The sequence below is a fragment of the Helianthus annuus genome, chromosome 1, assembly GCF_002127325.2.
Source record: "Helianthus annuus cultivar XRQ/B chromosome 1, HanXRQr2.0-SUNRISE, whole genome shotgun sequence".
NCBI lineage: Eukaryota > Viridiplantae > Streptophyta > Magnoliopsida > Asterales > Asteraceae > Helianthus > Helianthus annuus.
The window spans coordinates 138,360,613-138,384,771 of NC_035433.2; the positions used below are offsets into that span (position 1 = coordinate 138,360,613).

General features: G+C 34.0%; 1 long non-coding RNA gene across 1 annotated transcript; it reads left to right on the forward strand.

Moving 5' to 3' along the window:
- Nucleotides 1-2,398: 2,398 nt before the first annotated feature.
- On the forward strand, nucleotides 2,399-8,284 carry LOC110880378. The gene is made up of 2 exons (XR_002559354.2): nucleotides 2,399-3,084; nucleotides 7,846-8,284. It is a non-coding gene; the product is annotated as an uncharacterized LOC110880378 (long non-coding RNA).
- The last annotated feature ends 15,875 nt before the right edge of the window (nucleotides 8,285-24,159 follow it).

Below are 24,159 nucleotides of genomic sequence, written 5' to 3' on the forward strand. Positions count from 1 at the left end.
TTTTTCAAAAATAGTGTTTGGCAATGACAAAAGGACTTCTAAAATGACTTTTAGATTGCACTTGTTAAAAGGGACTTTGAGAAGTAACAATTGTTACTTCTGAAAACCTAAAAGTCCTTTTGGGGGAGAATTTCCCATTCAACCCCTGCTGCCATCTCTTGCCCAACAATATCCCAACTTCTTTCTCGCCTGCCATCTACTTATTCATTAAGGACAGATTTTAATAGAAATATTTGCACTAGAAACCAAAAAAAAAAACAAAAAGATATAATGATAAAATTATTATGATTAATAATCCTCCTAAATTAACATTTAGGGGGTGTTTGGGGCTGAGTTTTGAAAATAGATTATGCGTTTTGAATAATCAGAATCAGATAATTAGCTGTAACAAAACGTGCTGCAGAAAGATAGTGTTTGGATTTGATTATGTTGTTTGATATCACAATAATCAGATAATCAACCATTTGAGTGTTTGGCAAGTATATATATTTTAAAAAAAATAAATAAGTGAAAACGTAAAAAATCAGTTTTTGGATTATCACGTTTTCCTGCAGCAAGGGGTGACCTACTTATGGATTATCACGTTTTGAACCCTACAAAACGTAAAAAATCACTTTTTATTATTTTTTTTACCAAACACTCAAAATAGATTTTTTGCGATTTCAAAACACAATAATCAAATAATTAGGTTGAAAACGCAATCACAAACAGGGCCCACTAATAGATTTTACTATTTTAGTCATGCACCAATGATTGTTGCGATGATACCCTACAATAATATTATATTATTATTGGATGACACAAACTAATGAACTACCATTATCTAAGCAAGACCGATTAGAATGAAACAAATCAACAATCCCATTGATGTATTCTTCATATACATAGTATTCTTCAGCACAAATCTACAATCTCATTGATGCATTCTTCGTATACATAGTATTCTTTAGCTTTAACTAGAATTAAGCACCCCCGCGTTGCGGTGGGGGCCTAAAACTATGCCAAATAACATCAATGTCACACCGCTGGTAGCGACCACCAACACTGAAGTTGCAGCGTGTTAATGCGGAAATATAAAAACGAAACATATAACATGAAAAAAATAACTATGTCGATTTAGGACACACGCGTTGCGACGAACTTGTTACATGGAAAAAATAGACGCAAAAACGTTGAACCACACTCGCGCGTTGCGCCGTGTTAACTCGCAAAATAACGTAGAAAAGAATAACTAAATCAATGTAGGATCCGCCCGTTGTAGCGAACTCGCCAAAGGGGGAAAGTAGACACATTGCGACATACCTGTCAAATGTGAAAAAATAGACGAAAAACGTTGAACCACACACGTACGTTGGGACGTATTAGCTCGCAAAATTTAGAACGAAACGTAAAACGAAAAACTTGCGAAAGATAAAAAGTATGGGCACCAAAGTTGAAAATACAAATTTTTTGGGTTAAATTACAAAAGATAAAAAGTTTTGGGTTAAAACTAAACAAATTAAAAGTGTTAAAATACAAAGATTAACACTTTTGGGTTGAAAATGAAAATTCACAAATTTTTTTTAGAAAACTCCCCAAGCATGGGGTACAACACATAATGCAACAATTTGTTGCAAATTTATATTATGGAAATTGCACATGTTGCACACTTATACACCAACATATGGTGGCTCAACATTCATTTCATGAGAACCTTATATTCCTTGGTCTTTTCTGTCATTGGTTCTTCTTGATCATGATTTGAAATAGATGTATAGTGTTGTTACACGCTGTTGTTTTAGATGAGTTCTCTAAGTTTGTATTACGGTTCTAGTTGATACATACATTCACTACGGATTCACTTGATAAGTAGTGTGGGTACAGGCCCACCGTTCACAGGCTAGCCCACACTAGATGTTTATACATATATGTCTTTTTAATAACCCAAGTGCCCAAGTAATTTAATATTAGGTATTAATCATAACTAGTTAAATTGAGTGGATAAGGGATATGTTTTATTGTAAGATTAGTCAATAGTCAATTGATTTAAAAGTGTTATTTTTTTTTTTGTTTTCCAAATCTTCTTAAATTTATCTTGTTATTAGGTATATAAGTATGAATAGTTTTACAACATTATTAAGTGGATAAGTAGGAATTGTTTTACCATCTCGTATTTTTCGTTGTCCCTGTTGAAAGAATGATAGCTTATATTGTTTTTATATAAAGTGTTCATTCAAATATTCCATTTTATAATCTCTAACTGATTGACAAAGTTGTTGTAACAGATTGATATAGTTGGAGGGCCTTATTGCAACTTTCATTGAGTCGGTGTATATTGGGAGATAGTTCAAGGGTGCTGGATGTAACATTAGATATTTGTGGTATATAATGAGAGTTTCTCTCTCATTGTTCTAGATCCATCATCTCTGTTCATCTTCCACATTCACTCCGATCTAGTTTCACCCTTTGTATTTCTTGTTGTTGTATTGTACTGATCTGCTGGTGTTGTTGGTGAGATCTCAACTGTGAGATCAAGCTTTGTAGATCAGGTTGTTTCTTTCTGTATTGTTCTTGTTTGTATTGTATTCATATAGATCAACTGATTAAATCAGTTGATCTGAACATCTGTTCATATAGATCTTACATTTAGTAAGATCATTGGGTATTGGGGGGTGTTTTCTGGTTTGGGTGAATAATAAGATTTTGGTCACTGTTTTGTCGCTATTGCTTTGTTCTTGTTCTGTGTGATTGATACCATAAGTTTTCTACATGGTATCAGAGCTAAACAAGCTCTTGGTTGATTGATTGTTCTTCCGCTGTTTCATATCTCTTTTGTGTTTTTTCTTGTAGGTTGTCTTAGGGTTTCTGATCTTGAGAAACCCTAGTTGGTTGATCTTGGGGGTGATATTGAGTTAGGGTTTGTGAAACCCTAATCGGAGGATTTGCTTGGGTCCTTCATTGGAATCTGTGAGAAGACTGCGTTGGTCTCTGAAACCCTAGAAGGATTCAGAGCAAACCAACCAGTGTTAGTTCATTGCTGTTGGTGATTGACTTGTAACCCTAGAAGGTTACAGTTGTCATCTTGTGTGAAGACTTGCACCCACTGTGAGATCTTTCCTTCTCTGTAGTTAGTTTTTCTTGTCTTGTTGGTTGATTAGTTGAAGTCGGGGTAGTGAGGACCGGCACCTTGTTTGTTGTTTGTTTGATATTTCTTGTTTGTTTGTGCTCCTGTGATACGCTTGTCCAGGCACCTTTAGAGTGACGAACCTGGAATCTGGCCTCTGTCACAGTTAGCCTTTTTTGAGTGTTTGTTTTGTGTCTTCTTGTTGTTTGATTATCTGTTGTTTGTTTGGTGTGTATCTGTTTGTGATCATGGGGGATACTAGTACCTCTGCTACTATGATTAGCAAACTTGATATTGGAGACCCTCTGTACCTTCACCCTAGTGACTCTAGTACCCTAACCATTGTTAGTATAAAGTTAAAAGGAACTGAAAATTACCCTGTCTGGTCTAATGCTATGAGACTTGCTTTAGAAGCAAAAAATAAATATGGGTTTATTGATGGTAAATGTATAAAACCAAAAGATGATCAGGTCTTAGCAAATCAGTGGGAAAGGTGTAATTCAGTTGTGATTACATGGTTATTAAACTCTATTTCTGAGGAGTTATTTCTGGGGCAAGTTTTTTCTAAACTTGCCTCAGAAGTCTGGACTGATTTGAAAGAGTCATTTGATAAGGTGGATGGTTCTGTTGTGTATGATTTGTATAAAAGAATAAATGGTATTTCTCAAAATGGAAGCACTGTTGCTGAATACTATAACAGGCTGACAACCATGTGGAAGCAGTTTGATGCAATGGTGCAGCTTCCTACATGTTCTTGTCAGGCTGCTAAAGATTACAATGATTTTTCCACACTTATTAAACTAATGCAGTTTCTTATGGGGCTTGATGATATTTATCAGCCTGTAAGAACAAATTTGTTAACAAGAGAACCATTCCCTTCAGTTAAGGTTGCATTTTCTATTGTGTCCAGAGAGGAGTCTCATAGGCTGGCCTCAAATGGATCTAAGGGTCAAAATGTGTCTTTTGTAACTAAGTCAAATCAGTCATTTGATTCTAGGAAGAAGAATACTAGGGGTCCTAATCCTAACCTAAAATGTTCTCATTGTAATATGCTTGGTCATACGGTTGACCGGTGTTATGAGGTTATTGGATATCCACCTGGTTTTAGGAAAAGATCAGGTGGGCAGTCTTATAGATCTAATGTGTCTAATAATAATAATAAAAGTAATTCTACTGTTGGGTCTTCAAATTCTGTTGGTACTGCTATGCCTTTCACTTCTGAGCAGATTTCTAAGTTGTTGAGTCTTGTTGGAGAAAGTTCTGGTGGTGAACAGGCTAAATCTAATATGGGAGGTGAGTCTTCTGTAACTTGTAGCTTTGCTACAGGTTTTGTTAGTTGTTCAAGTTCTGCTATGTTTGAGTTTGAGTATAATTGGATTGTTGATTCTGGTGCTAATCAACACATGGTCAAGTCTGATAAAGGCATGTTTGATTGGGTTGATGTTTCTGATTATAATCTGAAAGTAAGTCATCCAAATGGAACTAATGTTAAAGTGTGTAAAATTGGTAAAATAAAACTTGTTAATAATGTCATTCTTGAAGATGTGTTTTATGTTCCTGGTTATAGTGTGAATTTGCTGTCTGTCTTTAAATTAGCTAAAGATAATAAGATAGGAGTCTTGTTTGATGAAAATCATTGTTTGCTTCAGGATTTGAGATCCAAGAAGGTCCTGGTGACTGGTAGTCAGGACAATGGTTTATACTTTGTTGGAAAACATGGTAATTCTGTTAATGTCTGTTTGAATAGTGTGTTTAAGTCAAGTTTGTGGCATAGTAGGCTAGGCCACCCGTCTGATCAGGTTCTAGCTGTTTTAAAAGGGTGTCTAGATATTAAAACTGTAGACCATGGTCCATGTGAAGTTTGCCATAAGGCAAAACAAGTGAGGGTTCCATTTCCTTTAAGTGATCATAAAACAAAAGAAATAGGTGATTTAGTTCACTTAGATGTATGGGGTCCATACAGAGTGTCTAGTAATGAAGGGTTTAAATATTTTCTAACTGTGGTTGATGATTACTCACGAACTGTGTGGTGTTACTTATTGAAAAATAAAATGGAAGTTTTTGAAAATATAACTGATTTTTATGAATTACTCTTAACTCAGTTTAAAAAAAGAGTAAAGATTTTCAGAAGTGATAATGGAACCGAGTTTGTAAATAATCGAATGAGTAGTTTTATAAGAAGTAAAGGTGTTTTACATCAAACAACATGTGCTTACACACCACAGCAAAATGGTGTGGTTGAGCGTAAACATAGGCATCTATTAAATATAGCTAGAGCCTTGATGTTTCAGGGTGGTCTACCTCTGAGTTTTTGGTCTGATTGTGTTCTGACTGCTGTTTACCTGATTAACAGGTTACCCTCTTCTGTGCTGTTAGGTAAAAGTCCGTATGAGATAGTCTTTGGTTTTAAACCCTCTTTAATGCATCTTAGAAACTTCGGGTGTTTGTGTTTTAGCACTGTGTTAAATGAATCAGACAAGTTCACTTATCATGCTGATAAGTGTGTATTGATTGGGTATTCTAATGTCAAGAAGGGGTATAAATTGTGGAGTCTAGATAATAAGAAGGTCTTATTTTCTAGAGATGTCAAGTTTTATGAGGATGTTTACCCTTTTAAGAATAAACATGTTGGTAATTCAGATTTTATTGATAAAACCTTAAATCATATAACCTTTTTTGATTGCTATGATACTGAAACACCTGAAGTTTCACAAATGCCCGATGATGAAGAGGGTAATAATGGCTCTCATGGTAGTTCCAGTGATGATCAGCAGCCATTAGGACCCTCCACATCTACCATAACCAGTATTGCTGATCAACCTCAGCAAGTTCCAACTGGTTATGAAGGAAGTAGTGAAACTGGGTTTTATGGCGAGGCAGAGGACAGTGGAACACCAAGTGATGAGACCAACCTATCTGAGGGTGCTGGTCTAGGTCTTAGAAAGTCCACTAGGACTTCAGTTGTTCCAAAAAGGTTTGAGGATTATGTGTTAAGTGGAAATGCTAAGTATAGTATTGATAAAACTGTGAATTATGCTTGTTTGTCTAAAGAAAACTTTAGCTTTGTTAGTTTGTTGAATAAAACTCTTGAACCCACTTGTTATGATGAGGCTGCTAAAGACCCTAGGTGGGTCGAGGCAATGAATAAGGAAATGGAGGCCTTATTCAGAAATAACACCTGGACACTTGTTGATTTACCCCCTGGTAGAAAACCCATTGGCTGTAAATGGGTTTATAAGGTCAAGTACAAGTCTAGTGGAGAAATAGAAAGGTTCAAAGCTAGACTTGTGGCCAAGGGGTTTAATCAAAGGGAAGGCTTGGATTTTGGGGAAACCTTTTCACCGGTAGTGAAAATGGTAACTGTGAGATGTATAATTGCCCTTGCTGTTCAAAATGATTGGCCTATGTTTCAGCTTGACATTAATAATGCCTTCTTGTATGGCACTATTAATGAAGATGTGTATATGTGTTTGCCTAAGGGTTATTATTCTCCTGATGAGACTAGAGTTTGTAAATTGGTTAAATCGTTGTATGGGCTGAAACAGGCCCCTAGGAAGTGGAATGAAAAGTTGAGCAGTGTTCTTGTTGATTATGGTTTTGTGCAAAGTAAATGTGACCATTCTATGTATGTGTTGTCTAGAAATGGTGTGTTTATTGTGCTTCTTGTGTATGTGGATGATATTGTTGTTACTGGGAATAATATTGATGAAGTGAATAAAATTAAGGGTGTTTTGAATTTGAATTTTCAAATCAAAGACTTAGGTAAGTTGAAATATTTCTTGGGTATTGAGGTTTTGTATAACAAGTCTGGTGTGTGTTTGAATCAAAGAAAATATTGCTTAGAACTTCTAAGTGAGTTTGGGTATTTAGCTTGTAAACCTATTAAAACACCCATTGAACAAAGTTATCTAATAACTGCCAAGATTTCTAAAAACCAAAGTGTTTTGAAAAATATTACTGGTTTTCAAAAGCTGGTTGGTAAGTTGATTTATCTTTCTTTGACACGACCGGATATCAGTTATGCTGTGCAGTTTCTGAGTCAGTTTATGCACAGCCCAACTGATATGCACTTGCAGATTGCTTTAAGATTATTAAGGTATCTCAAGTCAGGTCCAGGTTGTGGTTTGCTGTTTAAAAAGGATGATAAGTTGGGTTTAGTTGGTTTTGTAGACTCAGACTGGGCTAAATGTCTATCTACAAGAAAGTCTGTGACTGGTTATTGTGTATATCTTGGTGGTTCATTAGTTTCTTGGAAAAGCAAGAAACAGAGTACTGTTTCTAGGTCTACAGGTGAGGCAGAATATCGTGCCATGTGTTCGGCAACATGTGAGATTATGTGGTTGCTGAACTTATTGAGAGAAGTTGGTGTTAACTGTGAATTACCAGTTAAATTATACTGTGACAGTAAAGCTGCTATATCTATAGCAGCCAATCCTGTCTTCCATGAAAAAACCAAGCATTTTGAGGTTGACCTTCATTTTCTGAGAGAAAAAGTTGGTTCAGGAATTATTGAAACAGTTAAGGTTGACTCTGAGAGTCAACCTGCAGATGGTTTTACAAAAGGGTTGAGTGTTGAGCAGCATAAGGTATTCTGTGAAAAGTTAGGGATGGTTAATTGGTTTTCATATTTGAATGAAGAGGGGATGTTGAAAGAATGATAGCTTATATTGTTTTTATATAAAGTGTTCATTCAAATATTCCATTTTATAATCTCTAACTGATTGACAAAGTTGTTGTAACAGATTGATATAGTTGGAGGGCCTTATTGCAACTTTCATTGAGTCGGTGTATATTGGGAGATAGTTCAAGGGTGCTGGATGTAACATTAGATATTTGTGGTATATAATGAGAGTTTCTCTCTCATTGTTCTAGATCCATCATCTCTGTTCATCTTCCACATTCACTCCGATCTAGTTTCACCCTTTGTATTTCTTGTTGTTGTATTGTACTGATCTGCTGGTGTTGTTGGTGAGATCTCAACTGTGAGATCAAGCTTTGTAGATCAGGTTGTTTCTTTCTGTATTGTTCTTGTTTGTATTGTATTCATATAGATCAACTGATTAAATCAGTTGATCTGAACATCTGTTCATATAGATCTTACATTTAGTAAGATCATTGGGTATTGGGGGGTGTTTTCTGGTTTGGGTGAATAATAAGATTTTGGTCACTGTTTTGTCGCTATTGCTTTGTTCTTGTTCTGTGTGATTGATACCATAAGTTTTCTACAGTCCCGATCCAAACCCTCGTAATTGATTTCATTGACAAACTGTTAGTGGCCATCAATGCTCGACTTCTCCATACAATATTTTTTTTGAACGGCGTACGGTTAGGATGTCACTAACCGGGTTAGTATTTAGTATGTTAGTATCACCAAGTTAGTATTAAAATTTCTCTTGCCTGGATTTGAACCCAGGACCTTCAAAAGAAGCATAACTTCTCACCTCCCCCTACGTATACACCCGTTTGACTTGTTCTCACCTTGCACATTCCACCCACTTTCATTCTCTACGTCTCAAGTGGTTTGCCACCAGCTACCTAACACCACCAAAACCCTAAATGATGCCTAAAATGGGTCACAATCTCATGTATCCATTTCAAATGACCGTGTGTCCGAGTTTCCAACCACTAAGGTTCTTTGTGTTGCCAAACGTTAACTTTGAAGGACTATCTTTTATATATATATGGGTTTCACGTTTTTTCATTCTTTGCTTAAAACAAGATCCTTTTTTTAGTACGAATTCTTGTCTCATAGTCTTATGTTTGGGTTTTTTATATTCAATTGAAATTTGAAAATCTTTATCCTTCAACATTCTTGAAGTATTCACTTCCTTACCCATAAACTCTTAACATGATTATTATTACTTCAACAACTTGTAATTCTAGTTATTGTCTCATGTTCCATTTAAACTTAGGTTTTATATTATCGTAATTAACCTAACTTATTATTTAGCAAGAGTACTATGTATATTGATATTTGTATTATGTTACCTAAGTAGCCTGTATTGAAATCCAATGTGACACCTTATACCAATACCACGTTATTTTCCATCCGCATAAGAGGTATTGAGCTATAAACACTGCCCCGCCTCGGATATCAACACGTTTTAGACGCATTAAATGTGGATTAGAAAAAAAAAACCCATAATTAATCGTGCTTTAGGAGAACAATTCATGTTTAATAAACTCTTAAAAAGATCTCACTCTCACCAACCAGGAAAAATGTGTGAATTTTCGTGACCAAAACAAATAAATGTATTAATTTGTTTAAATACAGCATGACAAAAATTAAACTGAATAGTATACCGTAACGATTCTTATAATAAAAATGTGCTTCCAAATCATATCCTTTTGATTCTTAACAAATCCCAATACACTACTATATAAACACAAGTTTGTTATTATTTATCTTTGTGAATTCGTTTGATTACAACGCTAGTTAGAAGTTAGAAGTTAGAAGTTAGAAGTTAGAAATGAAGTTTATTTACACATACAAATTCATTCTACTACTCCTCTTAGCATCAACAATAACGAAATCAATAACCGGTTAGTTTTTCATATATGTTTCATTATATTCATCGTAATTTATATTTTTTTTATTTGTTACGTCTATTATTATGATGCGAGTACAACTAATTGTTTGGTATGTTTTAGGCGAAACAAATATGGGAATGATGAAGAGATCAAAATGTTCGGCGTATGTTCCATGGAGGGATATTGTTTCTTCGTAAGGGGAAGCACCGGTATAGGTAAATGCGTTAGGCCAAGGGTTTGTTAGTGTCGATGGTGTTGAATTTTGGAAGCTTTTATTTATCTGTATAATTATTTTAAATAAATTTGAGGTAATTTTTATTGAGATCTTGATGTGTTAAAAATTTTAAATTAAATAAATCTGAGTGCATACAGATATTAAAATTTTTAATAGTCTATTAAAGCTCCGGTATGCACTCAGATATCGGTTTTTTCAAGGTGATTAATTGTTTGTATCACTAATGTTATATTAAAAGGGGTAGGCTAAATGTACCCCCCTCTTATTACTTTTTATACCCTCTTTCCATAAAATCATATTAAAACTTGTAATATTTACCCCCTATACAAATCATCATTTTAAAAAATATTCTTTTTGTTACAAAACAAATTCAAACGTGTAAAAAAAGATTAGAGACGTTTTTTTAAATATTTAATATTTAATTTTTATTTAAATCATATTTTTAAAAAGTTTTCATATATTGTTTCTAAAGACACTTTCTCAAATAGTATTTTGATTATGTTTTTTTTATTGAACATATTTACAAATAAATCGTAACATTTTTTCTTATAAAAATAATAAAAAAGGTTTTGAACTTTCTTTTGAAAAAATATATATTATGTTTTTTCCTTGTTTAGTTTGTATTTTAAAGGTCTTACTTTTATCTTTTCAATACTTTAGACTTTAGACGTGTTTATAATATAATTAACAATTTTTATTTATCAAAAAAGTAAAAAAAAATTCTTTTAAAATAGCGTTTACAGCCCTAGCACATATTAATCATTCAAACCATCTATGTAAATGAACAAATAAACAATAGGTACTAAAATTATTTTATCAAACTATAAATTAACAATCTATGTAAATTCAAATTTAATTAGTGTAAAGAGTATGTTATAAACTGGTTGATCTCGAAAATATATGTGGATTTTTCTCTTCTTCATTTAAAAAATTTATTAAATTGGTTGATCTCGAAAAAATATGTGGATTTTTTTATAATCAAACGTAGGTCATTCAAAAGCAAAAGTCACGTAAAAGCATAAACTTAATTACGAATAATCATTGGTTTTCAACCACGCATCAGATACCCACTTCAAGTCGTTCCAAAATAAAAAAAAATTAAAATATTAAAAATAATAAATATAAGACATTTAAAATACAAACTAGACGAGAAAAAAAAATATAATGTAGACTTTTATCAAAAATAAAATTCAAAACTTTTTTATTATTGTTTTTATATGAAAAACGTTATTAGTAATTTGTAAAGATGTGCAATAAAAGAAAACATAATCAAAATACTATTTGAGAAAGTGTAAAAAATATCTGAAAACTTTTAAAAAAATAACGTTTTTTAAATAAACAAAAAAATAAACAATTAAAAAAAACGTCTATAATATATTTTTACACCTTTGAATTTGTTTTGTAACAAAAAAGAATGCTTTTAAAAAAATAGGACTTGTTTAGGGAGTAAATATGACAAGTTTAAATATGATTTTATGGAAAGGGGGTATAAAAAGTAACAGCTATTAAAAAAAAGTTTAATGAGTATAAACGTTGCTCAATCAAGTATGTTGATGACTGAGAAACTTTGGTCGGGCGGATCAGATTGGCGGGTAAGTGAGTTTCGTTGAAATTGATGATTCCACATATATCACGAATAACTCGTGTCTCGATATCTTATTTATCTTATCTTCATTTTACATATACATATACGTAAATCGTTACAAAAGGATTCCAGGAACCCTAAAACCCTAATGTAAAATTTTTTTGAATTTGCCACAGTTATAGATAGAGCGACACGCGTAGTGAAGGGGATGCCTAAAAGACATTATCTACAAGAAGATTAAAAGAAAATCGTATGGATTAATTGTATCTTTTTGTCACATGATGATGAGTAGCTATCACCTAGATAAAATAGGTACACCTGTCTATGTTGTTTTAGTTGCAAAGTGAGACTAAGACTTTTAAAGATATGCTTTTTATCGATAACTTTGTAAATGTATTTGGTGTCCAAACGTTTAAAGCAAAAGTCTATTTCACCATGCATTATTGTAACCTAAATATGAAAAACTGGTCTGAGTTGTTGTATTTAGTTATTTCTTGCAGGTTGGTAACAAACATACCACATACTAATTAAGTATATTGGAAACATATAAAATGCATCTGAATGGTCATTAAGAGGCTATCTCTTAATGGAACCATTAAAAATTTTACCAATGAGAAGTTAGAAGAATGTCACATGTGATGATTTACCATTCAGAGGTTACCTCTTAACCATTTAGACTTGAGGTTACCTCTTATTCATTCAGAGGTTTTAAACCATTAAGAGGTAACATCTGAATGGTCATTAAGAGGCTACCAAACAGCTCCTTAATCAATAAGATACGATGTTAATCTTGGTCCGAACCAGTAACTACAATTTTGGAAAAATGCAAATTGAACCGACCAGGTTGGTTGGGTCCGCTAAACCAGCCGGTTTTATGGTTTGACGGTTCGGCATTGCGGTTTTAGATGATAGAGAAATATACACTTTTTTTTAAATATATATTTTGGTGCTACATTTTAAGAAAAATATTGACTGTTCATAAATTATAATATATATGTATAGCATTATATTGCTAAAACGGCCATTTCAAATGCTAAACCTTAAACTGTCATATTGTTAAATCGAACGGTGAACTGATGTCCTGTACGTATTTTAAACCAGCCGACTTTCTTTGATTTGTTCGGTTCTATAGTTTATGAACATCCCTAAATGATAGTCACTTTTTTTTAATTCTTTTAATGAAAATTCATTATTGAACAAGTTAATATTTGTTTTTCATTTTTGTTACAACCATATTAGAATAGCATGTCAATATATGTGAGACTTATCATTATGTGGATGAATGATAGCCTATAATTTTAAAAGCTTGGATATAAAGAGGGAGCCTTTTGATCAAGTTAAAGCATGGGAAAAGCTCGCTTTTATAGTCTTTTGATTGCATTATTGTTTATGATATCGTGGATTTTATTATCATTTTCTTAAGTATTTTTACACTCGAAGAGTCTAAAAGCTTTTTGCTAATAATTTCTAAAAAAATATTATAAACATAATCGTCGCTGGAAATTAAGGCGAAACATAACGGTTTTACGTGCATTACAAGATGAAGATAGGTGTTACATTCCGTACTTAGAACATGTTCGGTGTAGGTTTTAAAAAAACGTCTACAAACGTATTTAGAAATCTGACACCACCGTTAGACCCATAAACATGTCTTATGGGTGTCAGGCTGTTCCCATTTCTGTATATCTATCAAGAGGATTCATTGTGAGGTCCGATCACTAAAAAAAAGTTATATCGGATTTACTCAATTCATCAAACTTTTATTTTATGGATTGAGTCAGTCATCGGAATATTTTGGGTTTTGAGTGTAAATATAAGATTTTTTATTCGCTTCGTGACATCTAGATTTTTTTAGTTCATATTTCGATTAATTCATTTTTTTCCATATTGCTTATGTTGAAAATTTGTGAAAATAACATTTTTCACAAATATAGGAAAATGATTTTTTCCTATTTTGGACTAAAAATAAAAATAAGAAAATGAGCAGGTTTTATATATTTATTTGTGGGTTTATGTTCTATGTTGGAAGAGCTTTGCAACGAATTAAACCACGTCCAAAACGGAGCTAAGATGAATGAGATATCGATGCTCAAAGTTTGGTGTTTCAAACATTGAATGCTGGAAAAGTGGGAAAGTGGCACCTTGTCCACATAGGAGGAGAGATGAAACTTAAAGGGGTATTTAAGTGGGAACTCTCCATCCTTATTGTTTCATGGAAGCACACACTAAGTGTAGTCGCGAAGGGTGTGGAGCACCCTAACTCGCACTTGCCCACGCGCGTGGCATGGGCGATGAGGCGCAATGTGGCGCTTTGATGGCGCACTTTGCAAGGACCAGGTGGTTGGTGACGTGGCATGCAGTCGCACGGGTACGAGGCGCATGACGTGGCAGTCAAGCGCATCCGCGCGCGAGTACACGTGGCATGTCCGCGCATGGTTCATGACTAGGTAACTTGCGCATGGACTGATGTGACATGTGCGGCGCACCAAAGTGAGTCAATACGGCACGACTGTGTGGCGTGCTCGTATAGGCTCACATGTGACGTGGCGCACACGCGCATGGAATTGAGCCAAAATGGCGCACGCGCTCATGAGTGTGCAAGACTTGCGCGCGCATGAGCCAGAAAGGCGTGCGCGCACCTGTCACACCCCGATATTTCCACGTATTACCGTTGGGCCCGGTGGGGAGTATCGTGACGTAGTTGAGTGCAAACGGCACAAAACTTTTTATAACTTGGGATAATTATTTGTATATAATACTTGTAAAAGAATTACATGTTTCTTATACGTTCAGTAGCCCGGTCTGTATACCAAGTTAAGGATTAATAGACACACCGCATATATAATGCCCACAAGGTTGATTCCTTTAAGTGGATTACCAGTTTTTACATATGCAGCTGGGTGTACGCCTACACCCCGTGCTTAGGTCGTGGCCATTTCATGAATGATGCCAAGGATATCCGGGACATGGTCATCAACCCCCCAAAGGTTTTAAGCAAACAAAACAATTTAAACGGGTCATATCAAATAAATTAACCTTCATACGATTAACAATTCAATGCTCGACCAAGCGGTATTTGTATATACCGTACCCCAAGCCCGTATAGGGAAAATAAGTTAAAAGTATTTACCTGAGCTAAATATAAATTCAATCCCAGCCGTATATCAAATCAGCAAGTACAGATAGCTTTTACTGGGCTCCTAAATCTGGAACGAAGGTTTTTAATAACCTATTAGATTCCTAACGGGTCTTTAATTAAGCCTATGCTTAGACCGGTTAGTTTTAAAGGAGTATACGGTTCAAAACGCATGATTAAGCGAGAACCGGATTAGAATATGGTTTAGACCCGACAAGCTTTTATACTTGTGTAATAAGGGTAAACTAAACACATTCTGGATTTTGAGATAAAAATGATAAGGTTTGACCCGTTTCGGCTAATTTATGCAAACTAGTTACATAAGCCGATCCGAACGTGAAAAGTGCGTAACGGGTAACCAAAAGAGTCATGAACAGGTTTCCTAAGTTAATATGCCTTAAATATGTTGTGATATCAGTAGGATACATTCCATTATACCCAAAATGAATTTAAAACCAATTTATGCCCCGTAGGGGTATTTTGGTCATTTTAAGGGTTATGAGAGAGATTAAATATTATTCTGAGTTCCACGTCTGAGATAATCAATAAAAATACTTAATTTAATAAGTTATAACAGTAGGATATTACCTATATGTGAATTTTTATTATTTCTAACCAAACTATGCACTGGAGGGGCATTTTGGTAATTTCACACAGGGCTTAAAGGTCAAAACTGGAAATCTGAGTTTAAAACTTTTGATCACTGTTAAAGTATATAAATTTACTAAAAATATTAGTAGGTATCAAGTCTTATATATTAAAAATAGTTTTTATACATACTATGCGCTTAAAACGCGTAAAAAGCCGGTTTTAAGCGATTTCCGGGTTTTTAAAGAAAATCTGATATTTTTATCATTCCAGAAATCTTAAAATATTTTACTTATCATACAAAATCAGTAGCAAAAGTTTTGGGGTCAAAATGTTTTGTAAAACTCAATTTATAAGCCAAAAGGGCAAAACCGGCAATTACCGAATCAAGCCTAGAACCCTATGTTATGCTCAGCCTAAAAATAAATAAAAATCTTTAAAAATCCCAAAATATTATTTTATATCAGTAGGTAAAAATTTTGATATAAAAATTGGGTTTAGATTGGATATACGCTAATTATGCCGTTTAATTCATAAAAAGCTTTTCATTTACGCTATTGAGCATAACTCCTAATCTAGACCTCAAACTGATGTCAAATTTTAGGGACAATTTTATAAATCAGTAATAAAGATTATTGTTCTCTCACATTTTCAAAAATCATTGTTTTAGGGTCAAAAGGGCATAACAGTCAACATTTAGGCATTTTAACGGAAACATGCATGAACTAGGATTTCTATGGAACCAAGTTGTATAACCTCGGAGGGTTATACTAACCTATAATATGGTCCTAATGGAATCCTAAGGCATATATAAACTAAACTAAATCGGGTCAGAACTGAAAGTCAAAGCAAAAGTCAACTTTTGCGACTTTCGGTTCCAAACCGAGCCTATACTTAGAATTGTCGGGTTGAACATGCTTAGACATGTTCAACTAATATTCACCAAGTTATTAAAGTAAGAAAACTGATTTTATGGCTTTTATATTAATTGTTATGTATTTATTTAAAACTAACCCGTTTGACTTTTATTTGACCCGACAACTAAGTAAACGTGGTAATTAGGAGGTGCCCTTTTGAGGGTTAAACACTTACCTAATTACGGTCACGTAGCCATGTTTATTGCGAACAATGGCTTAACCGTTTAAAAGGCAAAGCGTTTATCGATAACGCTTGACTTTTCGGTTTAAAACGCTAAATAATTAAACTAAGCATGAAGGGATTACTTACAAGAGTCCAAAGGACAGAAGGAGGTTCTCAAGAAGCTCAAGATCCTCCAAGAATTAGAGAACAAGCAGATATGAAAGGAAGGTGCAAGTTGGAATGAAGTGGGGGAAGGGTATTTATAGGTTTTTGAGGACCGTTAGGATCGTTTCTCGATAACCGTGATCAAATCTGAACCATACACCTCTTACCCATGGTTTATTAAATAATGGGCAGCCCCTAGATTGAAGAAATGTGAGAAAGGAAACCAATTTTTAACAAAACCAGCAACAGAACCTATTTCTGCAACCTGTGCAGGTCTCGCGGCCCGCGTAAGGGTCTGTGTGACCTTACGCGCCCCGCCTCACAGCCCAGATCAGCAATACAGTTTCAAATAATGACAGAAATGGTCCCTGTGAGCTCATAAGGTCATTTTAGGCATGTTTAAGGCCCGTTAACCTCATTTTAAGGCGTCACTATGATGTTTAAACATAGGGGACATGAAACATGCTCAAAAACATGTCGGATGTCGGTTTGTTTGGCCGTACGGTCACGTTGTTCGTCTAATTACGACGAAACACGATCGGACGTGAAAAACGATCCAAACGACGCGACGAATGAAATTTTATCAAGCCAAACACTAAAATAAAATATTTTAGTGCTTACATAAATTTTTGGGTGTCCGGATATATCCAGAATGTAAGATATGCGCGAAAATGCAAACTTGTGCACTTTTTGACACTTTTAGTCCCTGCATGACGTAAAAGTTTATTTTTGCGCACCAAACACCTCTAAGCCTATATCTAAGCTATATAAAAAATAAATAGGGTATGTTTAACTCATGGTCATATTCCGGAAGGTCCGTTAACATACGAATCGACATACTTTTACAGTTTGACGCAATTAGTCCTTTAATTGCGCAAAGTAGCGCGAAATGTTGTTTAATGATATCCAAGCCTTCCATGGTCCATAACGGGCATTCCCAAGCATATACTTAAATATTACTATACTCTATTTCGTTTAAATGGTCACCGAAAGGCGTAGATTCAAAAGTTGACGCTTTAGGCCCCTCTATTGCGCAAACTTGCGCATCTCATCATATATTAGCATTGAAGTCTCATCTAATCCGTATTAGGTATTCTTGTAAGTATTATTGAACATCACGATGCTTCGGGTTCGCTAAAGGTCATTCAGAGGTATAATTAAACATATTGACACTTTTAGTCCCTCTAACTTGCAAAGTTGCGCGTAACTTTACTTAAAGGCATAAAAACCTTTGATGGCCATTATTTGGCATTCCCGAGAGTATAATCAAATATCATGAAGCTCCCGGTTTGTTAAAAGGTCACTCAGAGGTAAGAATTAACATGTTGACGCTTTTAACCCTTCATCGCGCAAACTTTTAATTAATTACGCAAACGGCTACACTCGATCGACAAGTGGCTCATTTGTGAACATAATCATCGTGAGAGGTTATTTAGAAACTTATTTTAGGTATGGTAACACTTCCAGTCCTTTCATAATCAAAGTTTTCGATTTTTCGAAAAATTAGTCCCTAAATTTCAATGTTTGACTTCATTAGGGTTCATTACACGTGTCGATACATCATTGGACGTGATTTTACGAGGTGTTACAGCACCGGTCTGTCTTGCGCGTGCAGGAGCTTCCAGCAATTAATGTCAGTGCAGTTACATTTCAGCATTTGAAACTGACGAGTCAATGGTTTTGACTAAGAATTAAATGACGAATTAAAGTGCATTGAAGACGTTTAATGCAGTTTAATTCTCCCATTTAATTCTTTTTAATTTTCAACTTCAGACCTGCAATATAAATAGGAGATCCCTGCTGCAGAACTAAGACACCAAAAATACACAGCTCCAACAATCTTCTCTCTACTGAATATCTCTTCTTCAAGCAGCAAGGTACACCTTCGGGTTGGAGTCAAGACTGGCAATGCAACTGCTTAGGCTGTTGTATCCTGTAAGCAAACGAGTTCTCCTGCGAGACTCGAAATTTGTTTTTAAGGGACCCGTGTCTAACACGATTCTCAGCCAAGAACGTTTTATTTTCTGAAATTCTGTTCTTGTTTTTTTTTTATTTTAGTTGTAAAAATTATGTAATTCAGCTATCCTGTTTCAGTTATAATCCAAGTTAATAATAAAATTATGAGTTAATTGCCATTTTCGTCCCTGAGGTTTGGGCACACTTGCCATTTTCGTCCAAAATGAAGGTTTTGTACCATTTTGCCCCCAACGTTTGTAAGTTTTTGCCATTTTCATCCAAATATCTAACTAAGTTACTTTATATCTTATTATGGGTTATTTTTAACCTAACCAAGTTAGTTTATACCTTATTATGGGTATTTTTGAAATTTATCAATTATAAGAGGGTAATTTATAAATTATCTTCTAGTTATTATTTATCAGCCTTTATAAATTATCTTCTAGTTATTATTTTTGAAAAAGATGATCCAACATTAAATTTTAAATTTTACTTTAATTAATGCATATATATTGGAGATGGTCTATTATTAAAGATTCGAATTATAAAAATACAATTCATATGATAACATATGCTTTGTTCATTATTACACTTTTATCTATTTCTATGTTTGTATACCTAAATAAGATCACATTGGTGTTAACATTTTTATAATATAACACGATTTTTAGCTGTGTATATATTTTTTTTACATTAATAATATAAGCATTTATATTTTAATATGTTTGCATTTACACTTTTACAAAAAATAAATAAACTTTAAAAGTCTTGTAGTTAAAATGTAATTTTACATATCACAATTAACAATTCAACCTAGAACTTTCACTAAAATTATTGAACCAAAACCACCTATTGATTTTATTAAGGTTACTAAACGGGTCGTGATGTCACGTACATAAACCCAAACACGACACGTATATTCCCGAATTAATGCAAAAACAACCATTTTAACCTGAAATTTTTTATTTTAATATTGTTTGCGTATTAATGCTTTAATCATAAATGTACATATCATATTAGTTTTTAAGCAATCATTCTTAAATTGTGTATTCTTATTTTTAAACTTATTTATTATGACACAAAAGTAGTCAATATTTAATTTATTACTAGACGATAATTTATAAAGGCTGTTAAATAATAACTAGAAGATAATTTATAAATTACCCTCTTATAATTGATAAATTTCAAAAATACCCAATAATAAGGGATAAACTAACTTGGTTAGGTTAAAAATAACCCATAATAAGATATAAAGTAACTTGGTTAGGTATTTGAATGAAAATGGCAAAAAGTTACAAACGTTGGGGGCAAAATGACACAAAACCTTCATTTTGGACGAAAATAGCAAGTGTGCCCAAACCTCAGGGGCGAAAATGGCAATTAACTCATAATTTATTTTGCACGAACAAATTCTTACAGTTAACAAATTAACACTTAGCAACTAAGTAATAAGCTAAAAATGGTTTTCCTTCAACTTTTGTGATAAAACATATTTACAAACTCTATCGACAATTGTACGAGGCCTATCTTGGAGTTTAAAAGTAGTGTGCAACAAAATAGATGCATGCATGATAGACTTGATAGTATAAAAAAATAATTGTGGAGGATGAAGGTTCATTATTCGGGTTGTAAACGAACCGAACTGTAACACCCCGAAAATGGGTTTGGTAATCAAACCACGTTAATACTAAAAGACGGGTAAAGTACTGTTAGTGATGAAAATTTTACCCGGTAAATATTAGGATTTAAGTAAATAAACCTAATATTAATTAAAAGGAGAATAAATGCTTTGAGAAAAGTAAGTTTATAAGAAACCCGAGTTAACGGGACTTAAAATAAAACGGGTTATAACCCCCGAAACCTACTAAGTTAACTAGAAATAATTAACTTAGTTATAAATGGGTAATTAAGTGAATGAATAAAAAGATGAAAATCAAGACTAATAACTCTCTTTATAAAACCTCTAACATGAGGGACTAAATGTGGGAAACTAGAAAGTGTTTTAATAAAAACACTTATATTTATAAAAAAAAAAAAAGAGAAAAACACACTCCTCTGAGTGAGTTCGATCGACCAGAGCGCAGGAGAAGAAAGAAAGGGTTAAAAACCCTAGTTCAACAAATTCATCAAATTGAAGCCTGATTGGAGCCCTAAATCGATGCATGAATGCATAGAAACGATCACCTAATCAAGGGATCACAAGGTATGTCAAAATTCGTTGTTTGATTCTATTCAAAATTCTGGATGAACAATTATAATCCAAAATTAGTATTGCATGAATGTTGTTTGGATGATATTGAAGTGAAATAGTGTTTAGGAGTAAACCCTAGACAAGTATATATTGAAATCATCCCTAGCACATGTAAATTCAGATTTTTTGATGCTAAATTCATGTATGAGATGTTTTTAGGGTTTTGATTGCTAAAAATTGGTGTTATGATGTCAAGAATATGCTTAAATTGAAAGCTGAATTCAAACAACTCCTGATCAGAATTTACAGCCGATTTGTATTGGCTGTAACCTGAATAAAACATGACAAAAACATGTGTTTCTTGAGTCTAAAATGTAATTCCAGGAAATATCTTTAAAACCCCAGTGGAATCGCATTTTTTCGACGAAAATTGAGCGTTTTATAAATTTTTCCGTATCAAAGGTTCAAGCTGCGTTTTCTGGCAGAATTTGCAGCCCATTACGAATGTCATAACTCAATTTAGGAATTGAGTTATGATCTCAAATTCTTACTGTAGATAGTGTTAAGTGATTAGAAGAATCGCCAATTGGAATTTCGTTGATCGGATAAAAGAGAAATTCTAAATGAATTTTTCCGTAAGCTGCAGTCAGAAGTGACGAATCAGATTGCAGCTTAGTAAATGAATTTTTACGAGTTTTTGGAAAAGAGTTAGATCTTGAAATTTTAACACAAGGTCTAACCCTCCGAGTGGTACGCCACACATAAAAATCATAATTTTTAAAGGCTTGTAAACAGGTTAAACAAGTCACCAAAAACAGCCCATTTCCAGTGATATGAAATGCCTAAATGAAATCGCGGCCTACTGGTTAGTATGTAAAATTTGATTTCGTTAAGAGTTCGGATGAAATATGCCTAAGTGAGTTCATTGAACCAAATGTGCATTTGAATATGTTGATAAGTCAATTGAATTTTAAAAAGTCAAACCGACCAATGATTAGATCGAATGATAATTTTGATATGGACGAATGATAAATTCGACATAAAACCCGTAGGATGGAATAGTTATAAATGATTATGACTAATCTAACCACCTTACGAAATATGATGATAGTTTGACGCCTAGCAAGCTAGATGGAAGCTTGTGGATGAAGCAGGTCAAACGGAGCAAGTACGGAAAGAAAAGCGTGGCATGGATGCAAGGTAAGTGAAACTTACACCTTTTGTAGAATATGTGTCTACTCTATAAGTTATAAATACAATAGAGAAAATATTCGAAATAAGGTTTTTGACGCAAAATGATACGGGTCGGAACCAAAAACAAATGTTAAAAACTATAGTTAATGGTGAAACGGGGTGGAACGGTAAATTAGTCACGAAAGGACTAAGATAAAATGAGTTTTTGACGGCTACTTTATAAGTAAGCCTAAACTAATAAAAAGGGTAAAACGGGTCAAATGGTAATATTGATACTATTTGGCAATTAACGACTAATAAGTGTATGCCGAGTCTCAAGCTCGCAGGATGAACGGCTCGGAAATTAGCGAAGCTATGAAATAGCAAATAAATGAAGACAAGGTATTAAAATGGGTTAATATGTTGATCCGAGCCAGGTACGCATAATTATGTTGTGGTTAAAAGTGTTATTTTTGGTCAAATAATTAGTGAGAGACTTCGTCTTAAAATAAGAGACTAGAATTGACCAAAAAGCCCTTGATGGGTGAATCGGGTAAACGACCGTTAGAGTTTGTTTAGAAACTTGTTTATTGATTTTGAAACCCTTAGATACATATAAAAAGTATAGGTAAAAACGTTTGCGGGTCAAAGTAGACTAAGAAGTAAATTGTGGTTAAATGCTTAGATAGATACAAATGAATAGGTGAATGTAAACACCTACGTAAACTCTAGGATGGGAGCGAAAACGTTAAGGTTTGACAAGCCCGGGATGGGCAAAATGATAGGAATTAACTATTTTCTTTTTAGAACATGTAGTGAAATAATAATGCCAAACGGGTCGAATAATCACCTAAAGGACTTATGAGCCAACATTGGATAAATCAGATTTTTATGCAAACCAAGGTGATAAACGGGTCCGTAATTTAATTACAGACGCGTAGGAAAAAGAATCGTGTAAAACAGACATATGGATTAAAAGTTATGGCCATTTGAAGTTTAATTTTTGTTAAAAAAAAAAAAAAAAAACTTGAGCTGGGCAGAAAATGCAGGTCCAGAAACGGACCTGCTGGAAATTAGTTTCCCCCGCGCCACGCGACGAGATCCGGTAATTGGGGCGCGACACGCGACAGAACAAGGGACTCCTCCGGCGTGTCGCGGGAGGCATGAATTGGAAAAATTTATTGTATTTTCATTTGTTGGTAAAGGGACTTGATAAAACTAGTTATCTTAGTATCAAAACTAACATTGATGTTGGTTTTGATTACAGGTAAACTTTAGTAAGCTTACGGATGAAGATCAAGCTCGTTGAAGGACCGAACACAATGCAGTTACAAGCTTCCGCACATAGTTTAGTCGTTATTTCTAAACGGCAAATTTTTACCAATCATGATGTAACGTTATAAAATTTAGAAAAGTTTTAATTAACTTGTATTCTTAGTTGATATGTAATCATAATTACATGTTTATTTTCGTAAATTATACTAAAACATTAAAATAATAGCAAGGGTGTTACAAGTTGGTAATCAGAGCTGAAGGTTAAAAGAATAAAGTGTTCGATTCGAGGCTTGATCGCAAATCCGGTAAGTTATATGTATATAAACGATCTAGTATATTGAAGTGTTATAAACAACACATAGGGTTATCGTGTAATACACGGTCACTCAAGTAAATGATTAATATAGTTAACGAAATTAGGTGCGTTGGCACGTATAGTAGAAAACTCGTATTGTAATACGGGCGTTCATTAATGTCGAAATTACTAACTTTTATAAATGTTGTAGTTGAATGACACTCGCATCTGAAGATAGCGGAAGTGTAATAAATTACGGATTTGACAAAGGAATGGTCCAAAGTATGACAAGCGGAGTATGCTTACCAAGGCCTAAATCGCGTAACGACCGCGAACAAGGTTAATGGCAAGGAAAGCCCGTTAGGGCAAGCATTATCAGGTGCGTGTTTTAAATTTATTGCACGAATAGCAATATGCAACAAATACGTAGAGATTGACAGTTGCATATGTAAATTAAAAACTTGGAAAACCTGAATAGAATACCTATCCGGGATATTATTTCCAAGAAAACTAAATAGAGGCGTTACTTACATGGGGTGTAATGTGAAAATTATAAAAGCGCATGTATATCAGGTGTTGATCGCTTACTCTGGCCAAGTAAGTAGTAAACACGTGGTACCATGAACTTTTATGATGGACATACTTACATCCAATGTAGTAAGGACGAGGTAGATGGGACGAACCAAAAAAAAAGTACCCAAACAAATAAAATAAGCAGAGTGCTTAATAATAAACGTAAACGCAAGTCGAATGGCGGAAGCGTGTTACGTTAGAATAACGAGCCCGAGATAAGGACGAGGATCAAAGTAAATAAAAATACAAACCGACTAATAGGAATGCTAAGGC